This window comes from Equus asinus, chromosome 8 (genome assembly GCF_041296235.1).
Source record: "Equus asinus isolate D_3611 breed Donkey chromosome 8, EquAss-T2T_v2, whole genome shotgun sequence".
NCBI classification, from domain to species: domain Eukaryota; kingdom Metazoa; phylum Chordata; class Mammalia; order Perissodactyla; family Equidae; genus Equus; species Equus asinus.
The window spans coordinates 98,019,041-98,033,118 of record NC_091797.1 but is presented as its reverse complement, the minus strand read 5'-3'; the positions used below and the strand labels follow the sequence as shown (position 1 = coordinate 98,033,118).

Sequence of the window (14,078 nt, the reverse complement as noted above, 5' to 3'; positions counted from 1 at the left end):
TTTTAATTTAAACAAATTAGTTTTACCATGATTATTTTTGGCAAAAGAAAAAAAAAAAGAAGGTAATTGTAGAGAGAAAAATTCTGTTTGCACCTTCTAGACATTAGATTCTAATCCTGCTAATTGCCTATGAGGTTCGTTACATAATGTGGACTGGACTCCCCTGGCCTAAGGTATTGCCTTTGGCCTTGCTGACTGTTGTCAGTGCCCTCTTTGGAGAACACGGACTAACTCCACATGGACAGTCACCAGCAGATCAGTGTCTGTTGGTCCACAACCTTCTGCGGCTCCCCTGTTGTCTTACCTGAGTGTGACCAGCTGCTGTGAGTTTCCACTGTCTTATCCCCAGCCCATCACCAACAGGTTAAAGACACTTTCCTGGATCCCAATTTAAAGGATCCTGTTGGTCACAGTCTAGAGCCTGGTGACTGGGTGTTCTGGAAGCATCATCAGAAGACAGCCCTCGAGTTTCATGGAAAGGACCTTATCAAGTGCGCCTGACCACTGACACTGCTACAGAACTAGAAGGTACTGCAGACTATGTGCCCCTTCTGGGTACACCTTCCACCTAAGGGAACCGTGGGCTGATGGATGTCTAGACAGCTGGCATACGGCAGGACAATGCCTTCACAGTATTCCATTTCAAGTCCTTGTTAAAGGAGAAAGCCAACCACCATCTCAGAAGTCGATGCAAAGCTTGATGACCCCTTTTTACACCCCATCTACTCTCCATTGATCACCATTGCCAAAGATTCTGTCCTCGCATTGACATTGTCCGTGATGAGCTGACTCCCTCCCTCCTCGAGCTTCCCAGCCACTTTCTCCCGGGACCCAGCACTGGTCCGCCCCGCGTGCGCTTGCAGGAGTCAGGTGACACGTCTGCCCCTGACAGGCCCAGGCTTGAAGCTCCGTCCCAGCCCAGGACGCCGCCTCGGCGGTGAGAGGGGCGCTGACAGCCCTCCGCAGTGGCTGCGCTGCCGGCTGCAGAGCCTCTCACAGGCCCGGCCCTGTCCCTCCCTCGCGGGGAGCCCGCCTTTCACGGATGGACGGGGCTCGGGCACCGAGAGCTGGCAGAGCGGCCTCCCCATCAGGGCTCCCCACGCCCCGCGGCCGCCAGCCCCACAGCTTCCCGCCCAAAGGGAAGACCAATCAAAAGAGCGATTTGGCCCGTTGGGAAAATGGCCGATGGCCACTGGGGGCCCGTCTAGGGCCTGCCCCCCGAAGCAATTGGAACCAATGGCCGTCGCGCGGGCGGCGAGCCAATCAGGACGCGGTGGGCTGCAGTCGGGGACGTGGCGTTGGATGGGAGCCGGTGGGAGCGCGCGTGCGGCCGGCGAGGGTCGCCCTGGCTCGGGGACCGCTGGGCTCCAGGGCCTTGTCCCTGACCGGCAGCGCCGGGACCGGGCGCCATCCAGGGCCGTGTCCCCACAGCTTGTGGGTCGGGGGTGGGCACCGGGCACACTGCGCGGGTGCGGTCGCCCTCTGCCCTCGCTCTTCCAGACTCTTCCTTCGGAAGCAGCACCGAGTGTTGCGCTCGAGCTCTCTCCTGCTCGTCTCTGCTGTGCTGGGAGCTCGCGAGGGCGCTTAAACGATGGGCAGTGTTTACAAGGTCTTGTAATAAGAACGATAGAAACCGACATATGCAGAAAAATCTTGCTTCCTCCATTAGATGGTTTTTCTTGGTTGTTTATACTGATAATTTTTTTAAAGCAAACCAAGCAAACAGGAATAGATGTGCCGACATCCCCTCTTTCTTGTATCAAAGGTAGCACCCAGTATGCGCTCTGGCGCCTGTGGTTTCATTGTATGGAAAGTCTAGCTCCCTCCATCTCAGCTACAAGGATCTGCACGTCGTTTGTCCCGCACAGTGTCCAGAGCGTGGCTGTGGGTCAGTCGGCCTGTTCTGTGTCACGGAGACTCGGGTGTTTCCAGCCTTGACCCAGAACGCTGCCGTGAGTGTCCGCGTGTGCCGCTTCCTGCCGTGTGGGTGTGAAGGGGCTGCCAGGGGCGGAGGGCTGGGAGTCTGCAGACGTGGGCAGATCCCCTTCCGTCGGCGACATGTGAGGATTCCTGTTTTCCCACACAGGGTGGGCTTCTGCCTTTAACTTGCTCATTTTTGTATCCTCAGCTAATAGGTGTCTCCCGGGTAGTTGTTGGATTAATATGTTAATAGTTTACATGTCGTTGGAACCCAACCATCACCTCTGTCATCCTGCGCTTCTAGAACAAGCAGTGCCCAGAGACAGCCTGATGTGGAGAGAGGCCGGAATGACCCTGGGACCGGACGTCACATGGTCCAGGTCAGGTTTAACTTGTTCCCAGGGAGCTGAGGCTGACGGCTAATCATCTCACCCTCAGTTTCCCCTCCTGACCACTGTGGTAGATTCCAAACTTTATGAAAAGCATGTAATTATACAATAACTCACACCAACCTCTGTGTTCTCCTTTTGTAGAAGTTGGCGTTGAGGCTTCTGTTATTGGTCACTGCACAGCATGAAATCAAGCTGCTCACAAAAATATTTTATAGAGGTGAAGTATTCCAAGCATAAAGGAAAAGTGTCTTCTGTTACCTGACAGGTGAAATGAAGCTTCTGGATTAGAAGAAATTTGTCTATTTCATCATTTTTAGGAGCTGTTATTTTTAGCAAAACCTTTGTCTTAAAAAAGAAAAATACTGGGCCAGCCAGGTGGCGTAGCAGTTAAGTGTGGGTGCTCGGCTTCGGTGGCCTGGGGTTCGGCAGTTCAGATCCTGGGTGCAGATCTACACACTGCTTGTCAAGCCATGCTGTGGCAGGTGTCTCACATATAAAATAGAGGAAGATGGGCATAGATATTAGGTTATGGTCAATCTTCCTCAGCAAAAAAACAGAGGAGGATTGGCAGCTGATGTTAGCTCAGGGCTAATCTTCCTCAAAAAGAAAGAAAGAAAGAGAGAAAGAGAAAGAAAGAAAGGAAAGAAAAAGAAAGAAGAAAAATACTGTAATTAATACTTTCAGGAGAGCTATCCAGCCTTTTTTGGTATAATAGGGTCTTCTCAAGTTGAAATGCCTAAGTATGATTTTGAGAGTTCATAGTACTGACTTGAACCAACTAAATTGAGAAACTTCAGGTGAGGGGGAGGTGGTGATGAGTTAGTGTGAATTTAACCTAAAAGAACTTACACTGACCTTCTCTGAGACAGTGTTGCCCATTCCAGGTACTTTCCCTTTGTCTTAGAAGGGTTTTTGTCTCAAGATGAATTGAATGGAAATCCCAGTTGCAGAAATTTTGGTTAAAATCCTGCATTATGCATCCCAGAGCCTCCTCACAAAGTTGAGAACCTTCTGGAGAATTTGTCCCGCCTCTAAGGGCGATTTTTCTTCTGGCTCAGTATTGCAGTTTGATTGGAACCAGAATTAGCCTATTGGCTGTGAATTAGCCCCTTGTCTTTCACTGACTAAGGAGGAGGCCAGAAGCAGAATTTCTAGGCTTTCAGACCATCACTCTCATGAGCTAGGAGATTACAGTGCTGGGTTAGGGAACCAGAAAGAACTTGAAGTGGTTTGAGGTTTCTGAATTGTAATGTTGGTACCAGCCCTAATATCAGTTCCCTGCATTGAACCCATCATATATTGGTTAAAACCACAGCACTCATCCCCTGTTTACTCCCTGGCTTCCTGGCTCCAGAATCCACTATCCAGCATGGAGACAAATGGCCAAGGACACCCTCCTGCAAATTCCCTTATGATCCTCCTTCCTGTAAGCAGCCTCCCAAGGCCAAATGCAGGCTGGTGGGAAAGCTCCCACCAGTAAGGTTACAGACTGTCCCCACCCCAAGCAGACACATTTCTTACAACCTTTACAACCCCTCACCTCCCAACTTTCAGGGAGACAAGACAAAATGACATGAATTTGAGGGCTCACTCTCATCTGCCAGCTGATGTCACTCAAAATAAAAACCCTTTCCTTGCCATAAGCCTGGTGTTCCAGTTTTCATTTGGCCCCTCTTGGGTGGCGGGTAAGGAACCTATGTTTGTAGCAGGTAACAATGTGATCATAATTGAATGATGGGACAATAATACCCATGCTTAAAATGATCTGGGTCCTGATGTGACCATTTTGACTGCCTGTTTCATTTTTATTCTGGTTCTCTCTCCTTGAGCAAGCTCCAGTGGTAGGTGTAAGGAATTTGTCCGTTTCATCTGTGTTGTTGAATTTCTTAGTGCAGAGTCGTTCATAATGTTCCTTTACTCTGTCAATATCTTAGTATCAGTAGTGCCATCCTCTTTATCATCCTGATAGTGGTGATGTGAATCAGTTTGGCTAGTGGTTTATCAATGTGATTCTTCAGCTCCAAGAACCAGGTTTTTATGGAGCTGACCTGCTGGTGTAATGGCTAAGTTCGTATACTCCACATTGGAGGCCCAGGGTTCACAGGTTCTGATCCTGGGTGTGGACCTAGCACCAGTCATCAAGCCATGAGGTGGAGGCATCCCACATGAGATAGGGAAGATTGGCACAGATGTTAGCTCGGCAACAGTCTTCCTCAAAGAAAAAGAGGAAGATTGGCAACAGAAGTTAGTTCAGGGCCAATCTTCCTCACCAAACAAACAAACCAACCAACCAGATTTTGGTTTCATTGATTTTTCTTTTTTTTCCTTCTCTCTGTGTTGTGTTTATTTCTGCTCTTTAGTATTTCCTTTTTTCATGCATGATTTTGATATTTGCTCTTTTTCTAGTTTCTTAAGGTGAAAGCTTAGGTCATCGATTTTGAAACTTTTGCGTGACTTTCTGTGTCTGTGTTCATGAGGGTTACTGGTCTGTGTTTCCTTACACTGTGGTTGGTTTTGGTACCAGGGTGGTGCTGGCCTCATAGGGTGAGTTGGGAAGTGTTCCTTTATCTTCTGTTTTCTGGAAGAGGTTTATAGGTCATTGACTTGAGATCTTTCTAGCTTTTCCTGATATGAATGTTTTGTATATAAATTTCCCGCTAAGCACTGTTTTAACTGTATCCCACAAATGTTGGTATGTCATATTTTCCTTTCATTCCAGTCAAAATACCTTCTGTCCTCCCTTGTTATTAGTTTCCAACCACTTGGGGGATTTTTCAGATGGCTTTGTGTTACTGATTTCTAATTTACTCCCAACATTCAGAAAACATATTTTGTATTATTTGAATTTTTTATTAAGATCTTTATTAACAGGTACTTGCAGTTTGTTGAGTTTTTTGAAAATATCAAGTTGTAAACTTTCATCACAAATTAAAAATGAGGTTCTTAAAAATTTAACTTGACCAGATATGAAAGAATTTTCAAACCTTTAAGAGTATATTGAGAAAAATTAGTCTTCATACCAAAAAAATACCTTAGTCATTGCCAAAAAGAGACATCTGTAGATAAAATAATGAATGTCCCATGCTGCGTAGATAATGCAGATGGTTCCAGTTATCTGGTCAAGAGGAAAAAGCAAGCCCTTAAGGTCTTCCGCTCCAATCTTCTGTTCGTTTATCGGTGCTGGAATGTCATCTTCATCTCTTCGTGTTGGATGACCACAGACGGTGGTGGAGGTGGGAAGCCTGCGTCTACGCACCCGCCCTGCTCAGCCCCGGGAGGGGGGTTCTCAGCTGGGGGGCAGCTGCTTTCGTCTCCTGGCCATCTTGTGGTCTAGGGATTTCTTGGCCTCTGTGTTGGTCGTTGAAGGTGCGCGGTGCTGACGTTGAGGTGGCTGCTTACAGTAGGTCTCCATTCCCTGATCTTCCTGATCTGCGTGGCCATCCTCTCTGGCTGTCTTTGGTGAGGAGGGCCCCTGCGACACTGTGGTCTATACCCCGATACAGCTTCTGTCTACTGGTCTGCCTTGTTCTCCTGCACCCTGGGTGTCAGTCCCCTCCATCACTTCTCCCTGCACAGGAGGGCTGGAACACTGTGGTTGTCACCCAGGGGTCTCCGCAGGTAGTGAGGTGGGGACCGTGGCCTGTGTGCAGTTGGGCCGGCACTGTGGGGCCTGACCTTCGGGAGCTCTCTCTGATCTGCATTCTTTCCTGCTTGCACTATTCTGGTGGATCTGCTGGGGGTGTGTGGAGGCCCCTGCTACGTGAACAGCGGCTGTGCTGGCCCCGGGCTGCTGTACGTTTACTGTGTGCACTGCAGCTCTGCCAGCCCTGTCACATTTGCTCCTCTGCCCACTTCTTCCTCAGCAGCATCAGACTGCACAGTCTCCCCATCTCCTGCACCGTGAAGGTCTTCGCTGGGCTTCCTCCTCTGTGGCAGTCTGGGTACCAGTACATCTTCCCTGGTCCTTCCTGTGGATGAAACCATATCCACTTGTTACACTGAACCATATTACTGTTCCCAAGCCTGTGTCAAAATTACCCTCTTGTGCCTGCACTCCGCCCGTGGTGCTGGGCTTGGTGTCGGCAGCATAGGGGGCGGGGGCAGCTGAGGGTCTTGGCCTTGCTGTTCAGGGTGTGGTGACAGTGGCTGGGCCAGCTCAACCCTCAAGGGTGCAGTGAAAGAGACTGGAGCTGGAGGCAGGGCTGCTCAGGGTGTGGTGACAGTGGCTGGGCCAGCTCAACCCTCAAGGGTGCAGTGACGGAGACTGGAGCTGGAGGCTGGGCTGCTCAGGGTTCTCTGGGCTCCGCTCTTCCTCCCGCTACTGAGCAAACTCTTCTTTGGATTATTTGGGTTTATTGAGACTTGTCTCTGGTTGGTGGGGAATGTGGTCTCTTGGCAAATGTCCCCTGTGCACGTGAGAAGAGTGTGTCCTCTGCTGTGTTGGGGGCGTGTTCTGTAACGTCAGTTTATGCAGAGTGGTGACGGTTCTATCCAGGGCTTCTGCATCCGTCCTCGTCTCTGTCTAGCTGCTCCATCAGTGATCGAACGAGTGTTGAAACTTTGGACTGTGGGCTGTCTGTTTCTCCTTTTAGTTCTGTGGGTTTTCTTTGTATATTTGAAGCTCTGGGTCTAGAAGCTATGAGTCTCCTGATACACAGCCATTGAGGACTGTGATGCCTTCCTGGTGAATGGCTCCTCTATTATTAGGAAATGACCCTCTTTCTCTGGGAAATTCTTTGCTTTGAAAGCAGCACTGTTGGTCCTGGCCTGTGCTCTCCCCGCTGGACCCCACGTGAGTGTGCTGCTCCCTGGGAGCTCCCTGTGGGCCAGGTGCTTTCTGGCGGGGCCTGTCCCCCACACCTGACCCGAGGCCATTGGGGGCATCAGAGAACTGAGAGACCCTGAGTTCCTGCTAGTCTGCCCACCCAGCTGCAGGTTCGAGCCCACTGTGGTGCTGTTGGAGAAGCATGAGATGAGTGGTGGAGTGGGAGGCCACAGCGTCACCACCTGGTCCCCGTGTGCTGGAGCAATGTCCTTGCTGCCCTTCTGTGTGCCCGTGCACCCCCCTGCCCCCTGCTGTCCCACCACAACCAGAGCGGAGTGTCCTCTACCCTTGCTTGGAGCATGCCTGGTGGGGCAGTCCGTCCATGCCAGCCTCCCCTCTCCCAGACCACGGCCCATCTGTGCTCAGCATGTGCTGCTGTCAGGAGAAAGCAGACGGCAACAGAATGCACACCGAGCTGCCCCTGCAGCCACCCTCCTTTCCTGTGGTGGAGGCTCAGCCTGCCAGGTGTCTCTCCTCTCCTTTTCCCTGTCTCTCTGCTTCCTGCACTTAGTAGAGAGTCAGGTCTGCTTTTTTCTCCCTCTGACAACCCGCCTTTATTAGGTAATTACATGGAATTTGTAAGGATGCTGATGTGACTATGGGCGTGGTTGGGTTTAGATCCACCAGGTTGCTGTTTGTTTGCTATTTATCCTGGTTTTTTTGGTCCCCACTTCCCTCTTTTTCTACCTTCTTTTTGGTTAATTATTGCTATGATTCCATCTTATCTCCTGTTTAGCTTCCTGGCTCAGCCCCTTCATTTCATGTTTTGTGGTTGCTTTGAGGATTCCTGCCTCCATCTCCTGTTTGTGCCAGTCTGCCTTCAGGTGACACTGTCCACTTCACGACAGTCCACTTCCGTGTCCCCTTCTGGGCCGTCTGCTATTGATTGTCATATTTTACTTTTATGTGAGTTATTAACCCCACAATCAATCATTATTTTTGCTTTAACATTCAACTGTGTTTCTAAAATATGGTGAAAGTCTTTGATATTTGCGCCATATGTAGCAGTCGTGGTGTCTGTGTTCCTTGCGTGGTCCCAGCTGTCCATCTAGGATTGTTCCCCTCTGCTGGAGGGGTTCCTTTCACATCACTTGTATCGTGCTCTGCTGATGATTAATTCTCTCAGTGTTTCAAAGTCTGAAAATGCTTTATCCTGCCTTTTTTTTTTTACAGTTTTATTGAGGTATAATTGACATAAAAATAGAGTACTCATTTAAAATGCATAATTTGACAAGGGTTAACAGTGATTAACATATTGATAACCCATGAAGCCATCACCTCCATCGAGATAATCAACATGTCCATCACCCCCAAGTACCCTCGTGCCCTTTTGTGAGCCCCCCTGTGCCCCTTGGCCCTCCCACCAATCTGCTTTCTGTATTTCCTATAGTTTTATGTCAATGGGATCACTGAGTTCAATTTTGTTGTGGTTTGGATTCTTTCACTATGACTGAGATTCATCCGTGTGGTTGCCCGTGTCGACGTGGCTCCTTTTATTGCTGAGAATCACCTTTTTTTGTGACAAAATACATGACACGAAATTTACCATTTAACCATTTTTCAGTGTACAATTCAGTAGCATTAAGTACATTCACGTGTTGTATAACCAGCACTACTGTCTATTTCCAGACATTTTCATCATCGTCAAATCTTGTCTTCTGTGGTATATAATCTGCTGTTAATACCTCCAGCGTGTTTTTCATTTCAAGCATTATCTTTTTTTATCATTAGCCATTTCATTTAGGTTTTTAAAATATCAAACATGTTCCCCTTATTATGCTAATCATTCCTCTACCTTCCTGAACATGTGGATATATAACAGTTATGTTAATGTCCTTGTCTACTAATTCTATCATCTGTGTCATCTCTGGCTCTGTTTTTATTGATTGCTTTTTCTCTTCATAGGGTCATATTTTTTGGACTTTTTTCATATACCTGGTAAGTTTAGATTGGACACCAGACATTATGAATTTCGCATTCTTGGGTGCTAGATTTTCTTGGTGTTCCTTTAGCTATTTGTAGGCTTTTTGGGGGGATGCTATCAATACACCTGGGAACAGTGTGACCCTTTGAAGCTTGCTTTTCAGCTTGCTTAGGTGGGTTCCGAACAGCCTGGAGTGTAGGCCTCACTGGGCCCCGCTTCTGAGGACCCCATGCAGTGTCTGTGAGGGAGAGGTCTTTCCAGCGTGGCGGCTGTGAGCTCAGGAGTCCCCCACAGATGTATGCTGAGATGGCTGCAGCTGTGGGCTCCGTGGGATCCCACGCTGGTCTGCAGAGAGCTCTTCCCTGCAGCTCTTTACCCCCAGTCTCGGCACCATGGTTTCCAGCTGCCTTGGCCTCCCTGAACCCCAAATCCTCTCTTCACAACTTGGGGGATCCCTGGGCTTCGGGTCTCCCTCCCTCTGCTGCAGCCGGGAAACTGCCCAGCAGGCTTCTGGGGCACGAACACGCTGACTTTGTTGCTCTGCTCTGAGCCATCACTGCCTCTGCTGCCTGTTGTCCAGTGACCCAAAACTATTATTTCATATAATTTGTCTGATATTTTAAGCCATTGCTTAAAACAGGGTAGGAAATCTACCCTTAGGTGGAAGCAAAATTGCTTGACTGCTTATTCTATATTAATTTTTATATTACTTACTGATTGCTTGGAAGATGAGTTCATAATGGTAGTATTCCTGTTCATAGTTCAAGTGTGTCTCTATCCATGTTGTATGGCAGGTGTTCAGATATGAAATGATCATGGCAGGTCATGGGATGTGATGTCTGAGGAAACCTCCAGACACCAAAATGTTTTACAAATATTAATTTATGATGTCAGGTCCCATTTGCATGTCATAGAGGGATGACTGCCATGAAGATGAGGGTCTTACCTTTACATTCTGGTTGGAAGCGAGGGCATCTCTATCCACGTGGGGCAGGTGGGGGTCCAGATGGGCTATGCCTGCTGGGAATGGTGCTGCCTTAAATGTGGAATTCACCTGATGGTCAGGTGCCAAGTGACAAAACCATTGGCCATGGGGATGACTCGTTCAACACATTCTTCAGCGAGAATGGGGCTGGCAAGCGTGTTCCCAGAGCAGTGTTTGTGGACCTGGAGCCCACCGTGTTGGTAGGTACATGGACACTCAGGGTGGCTGTCCTGGGAGGGTGGGAGACCCTTGCTAAAGCCCCCCACAGGCTCCTTGGATCCCCTTGCAGAAGGGACGGACGTACAAGTATATGCCCATGGTCACGTTAGGTGACACACTGGAAGGTTAGTGCCTGAAATGTCTGTGGGACTCAGGCTCCTAATTGAGAAAAACCTGCTGTGAGGTTGGCCGGCACTGAGATGGGCTGGGGGTGGAGTCACTTGTGGCCTCCTCGGCCTGGTCAGGTTGTTGTGTAGACCCTGTCTGCAGGGCATCCGGGCACTGGTCCCTCCTTAGTGCTGTGCGCTCCCTCAGGCTGGGGCAAGAGTCTTGACCTGCATCTTAGACACAGAAAGCTCACTATAGAATATTCATTGGGTTCCTCCAGATTAGAAGTCTGAGGTAGTTTCTGAGGAGAGCTGCAAAGAGAGCACCTTTCAGTGGCCACCAGGAGATGACAGAATGTCACCCTGAAGCCTGTGAGACCCAGGCCACATAGGGTGCCCTGATGGGACTGCCTAGCAACAGTCATGCTGGGGACTGTCTAGCCTGTAAGGGATCTTTAAATTCCACCCTTGGCTGTAGCTTTGGGGATGGAAGAAACACGCACGTGTAGAGTTGCCTGTGTGCGGGTGTGAGAGCTCTCCTCCCTTCTCGGGGAACTGGTCACACTGGCATTTGTCCCGCGAGTTGACTCCTCTCTCCTAGAGCCATCGGGTGCAGTTGTGGTCTGTGTATTACACAGAGACGTTTCCTGTGAGACACTGATGATGCTGACCTACAAGGAACAGTGTGTTCTTGGTAGAAGGGGATGGTCCTGATCTGTCCACCCTGGTGAGTTAACAACAGGCATTAGAGACTCGTGGCCCCTGTGTCCTCTTTGTAGATGAAGTGCATAGGGACCCACAGGCAGCCCTTCCACGCGGAGCAGCTGATCACTGGGAAGGAAGACGCAGCCAGTAATTACGCCAGAGGCCATTACACCATCAGCAAGGAGATCGTCGACCTGTCCTGGACCAGAAACTGGTGAGGAGAGAACTGAGAAGGCTTCCTGTGGACAGTGTCCTGCACAGGACGGTAGGCCTTGGATTGCGACCGGAAGGACATTTTGTCAAAACTGAGGCCAGAATCACGAGTCCACAGTCTTACCCTCCAGGGTGGCTGTGGTGCATGCATACTTCTTTACCGTCTGTCTGCTTTGCCTCTCAGTGCCATGCATGTTCACTGTGGAGGGTGTGAATCTCGTGATCTTGCAGAGGAAGAGAAGTGACCGGGGCTGGTTGGAGGTTGCACTGTGCCTTCTGCCCGTGTTGCCTCCCGTCCTCTGCTTTCTCTCAGGCGGGTCTGTGCGTGGGGCTGCAGGGCTTCCTCATCTTCCACAGCTCCAGGGGTGGCCCCAGCTCTGGGTTTGCATCTCTGCTCACGAAGCGCCTCTCTGTGGACTATGGCAAGAGGTCCAAGCTCGAACCTGCCATTTCCCCAGTCCCCCAGGTTTCCACGTTCGTGGTGGAGGCCTCCAACTCCATCCTGACCACCCACATGACCCCAGAACATGCTGACTGTGCCTTCATGGTGGACAAAGAAGCTATCTATGACATATGTTGGCACAAGCTGGATATCGAGCTGCCCACGTGCACCAACATCAGTCATCTCATCAGGCAGATTGTGTCCTCCATCACGGCCTCCCTCCAACTGTAAGGAAGAAAGCCCAGCATTTATTGAGCACCGACTGTGTGCAGCACGTTCTGGATGCTGGAGACACAGTAGCCAACAGAGACGCTGTCCCTCATGGTGGAGCCGAGGAGACAGGCAGTCAGAGGCCTGTGCTAACATGAGAGCTGGTGTAGACAGGACTGTGTGCTGATGGAATTAACAGCCATGTTGGGGTGCAGGATCTGGTAGTGGGCCCCATGCTAGATGGGCTGATCTGGGAAGACTCTGTGAAGAGGTGATGCTCAACTGCCCCTTTTATAAGATCCCTGTGGCTGCTGTGAGGATAGTAGGCAGCCAAAGGATCAGTGGGCAGGGGAGGCTGTGGCCTGCAGTGGCGGGCGTGTGACAGAGAGGGAGCGAATGGTCAGGAGACGGAAGGCACAGGCCTTAGTTCTGAGACCTGGGGAGGGCCGGGTTTGAGGGGGAGCCCACCTGTTGCTTTGAGACAAGTCGAGTTTGGGGTGCAGTGGGGATATGACCGCCTCAGGGAAGCCCTCCTTTGTTCCCCCAGCTCGGCCCTCCATGCTCCTTGTCCTCTGTGGCTCTGGTCCCACCCAGAGAAGGGCTGCCCCAGGCTCTCTCTGTCCCTGGGATATGCTGTGAGCTGGGCATGGGCAGGCCTTGGACCTGAACTCCGGGGCTGGCTTTGCCACCTCAGGGCTGGCAGTGGACCTGGCCCCTCCCCGACCCCTCCTGCTGGACCTCAGTGTCCCTGTCTGTGGGATGGGCCAGCCAGAAGTGTCTACCTGTAGGGTCTCCTCCAGCTTGAAGGCTGCACTCTGTTCTGTGAGGATGTCAGAGCTTCGGGGAAGGGGCCCCATCCTGTGATGGCCGTGGCTGACCCCCCTCCAAGGCCAGTCTCTGTTGAGTGAGTGCATGCCCAAGAGTGAGAATGTGCTCAGGAAGGACTCTCTCCCAGGCCTGTGTTTCCACCCACTTCCTCCTGACCTGGGTTCTCAGGTGCCTGTGTCAGGAAGATCCATGGAGGCCTGAAGGGCATGGGAGGGAGGCAGTAGGGCCATCCCTGTACTACAGGAGCTCGTCCTCTGGCCACAGGAGACTGGGACACCCACGCTAAGTAGGGAGGGAAGCTTGACTGCTCAGTGGTCCAGGGACAAAGAGCCATGGGCCCTCTGAGGAGGGGCCACCAAGCAGGAGGACTCTTGACAAAGACAGTGGTGGGATGGAGAGGGGAGGGCACGCTAGGTGGGGAGAATGGCTTGAGCAAAGGTGCGGAGGTGGAAGGGACTCACGTCTCAGGAGGGAGGAAGACGCTGTGGATGGGGGCTCAGAGCCCAGGCTGGAGCTGGTTGCTCCACCAGCACCCCATCCTGGGAGGCCTTGTACAGCTCCACCTGAGCCCTCCCCTCCAGGGACTCCGGCCCTCCCTCGGCTCTTCCGTGCCACCCCTGTGCAGCTGCTACCTGCCATCCTCTGGATTCTGTCTTTTCTGGAATCCCATGTCTGGCCATGGAGCTATCAGGGACAGCCTTAGGCAGGGGCTGGAAGATAGGATCCCTCACCCCACCTCCTTCCCAGGTCACTGTGAACTAGTGGCACCAACAGGGAAATGAGGAAGGCAGCCACCTCCTGTAGGAGATTGAATGGGGACCCCCAAAAGATATGTCCCCGCAGCATGTCCCACAGGTCGTAGGTCTGGGGTCCAGTCTGGGTCCACCCAGGCCACGTTCCCCGTGGCGACACTTCTCACAGAAGGTCCTGTACTGGGCTGGGTATCTGTAGTGCTGGGGGCCATGGAAGGTGACACAGAGGATGACAGGCCTGCTCAGTGAGCAGGGGCTGGAGTGCTGAAGTCAGCTGACTCACATACCACCTGCGTTTCGACCCTGGGGAGCCCCAGTCCCCAGGAAGGAACAGCCCTCTGGGCTTGGCCTCCTTCCCCAGAACTGAAAGTCTCCCGTGACCACACTGCCTCAGTTTCCCTGGGTCCCCTCTTCCTCTGACCAGATTAAGAGAATCTGGAACCTTCTCCCCCACACCCACCCCATCATCTGGGGACTCCAAGAATCCCAACTAAAGACTCTGGGCAGCGTGTCCCGTGTTAACTGTCCAGAGGTCCGGCCATGTGAGGGAGGGGAG

The 14,078-nt window shown here is 51.2% G+C and overlaps 1 pseudogene; it reads left to right on the top strand.

Annotated features, from left to right (window-relative positions):
• Positions 1-8,434: 8,434 nt before the first annotated feature.
• On the top strand, positions 8,435-11,963 carry LOC139046043 (tubulin alpha-3 chain-like; annotated as a pseudogene).
• Positions 11,964-14,078: the final 2,115 nt, after the last annotated feature.